The sequence below is a fragment of the Poecilia formosa genome, unplaced genomic scaffold (genome assembly GCF_000485575.1).
Source record: "Poecilia formosa unplaced genomic scaffold, Poecilia_formosa-5.1.2 Scaffold588, whole genome shotgun sequence".
Taxonomy (NCBI): domain Eukaryota; kingdom Metazoa; phylum Chordata; class Actinopteri; order Cyprinodontiformes; family Poeciliidae; genus Poecilia; species Poecilia formosa.
The window spans coordinates 24568-25700 of record NW_006800527.1 but is presented as its reverse complement, the minus strand read 5'-3'; positions in this window follow the sequence as shown (position 1 = coordinate 25700).

Genomic DNA, 1133 nt, shown 5'->3' with positions numbered 1-1133 from the left:
AAAAAAAAAGTTTGGAAAGACTGTTTTTATGGCATTATAATGCATCAGACTTAAAACATTCATGTGGACATATATAGTGTATACACACATAGTAAAACAGGTATGTTTGTTAGTACAGATACCTGTAGTGAAAAATATAAATGTTTCAACATTTAGAAGCTGCTGAAAGAACCGTAATTACAAATACTGTGTGGCATGTTGCACTGACCCCAGTTATGGGCTACTGTTGGGGGAGTCTGTATTCCTCCAAGTGAATACACACTCTTTCCACAATTACGAAAGCTCATTTTAACTAACCAGAGAGACTGTATTTGATGATAGACAACTTTTCTCTATAATAATTACACAGTATCCACACTTGTATAACAAAAAACATGAACACATTAATTTACTTTGACTATAATAACTCCACAGCTGCTTCCGTCTTGTTGAATAGGGTGGTGCATTGTCCCCCCTTTCCATTGGATCCCAACCCAATCTGTTTTTCCATGGCATGTCCTTCTCATTTTTAAGTATTCTCTGGATAACAAACAAAATGATTTGTATAAGAGCAATTGTATTCAGTAATTCCACTCATAAAACAACTCACGCTTTCCTCTTATCAGTTTCTGTTAAAAACAACAATGTTAATTTTATTGAAATTAATATTTACATAAATATTTAAATTAATAGAAATATTTTTTACGTAATATATTTTGAGAAAATATTATGGATAATGTATTTCAATAATATATTCAGAAATCTGAATGTCACATATATTCAGATTTTTAACTCAATCTCTATGTGGTCACTTTGCAAATTTATTAATTATAAATACATTTGTAAAATTTATTAGAGCTTTATTTACTGTATTCTTTTAGCTGCCTTTTGGGAGTCCACGAGCTCAGATGATACTTGTGCAGGATCTATTAGGAATACAGTTCTGGCTTCTGCATTGATGTACTAAAACAGATCAACAAAGGAACGGGGCATAACAAAGAAAAATTTCATTAAAACTAATGTGAATATGTCATGCTCTATCCTACGGAGCCCCCCAGGGGACATGGGGAATTTTTTTTCTTTTGCGTTCCCTCGCAAAACTTTTGCGTTCCCTCGCAATAATCTACTGATCAGTTCATGCGGCATAATTGATA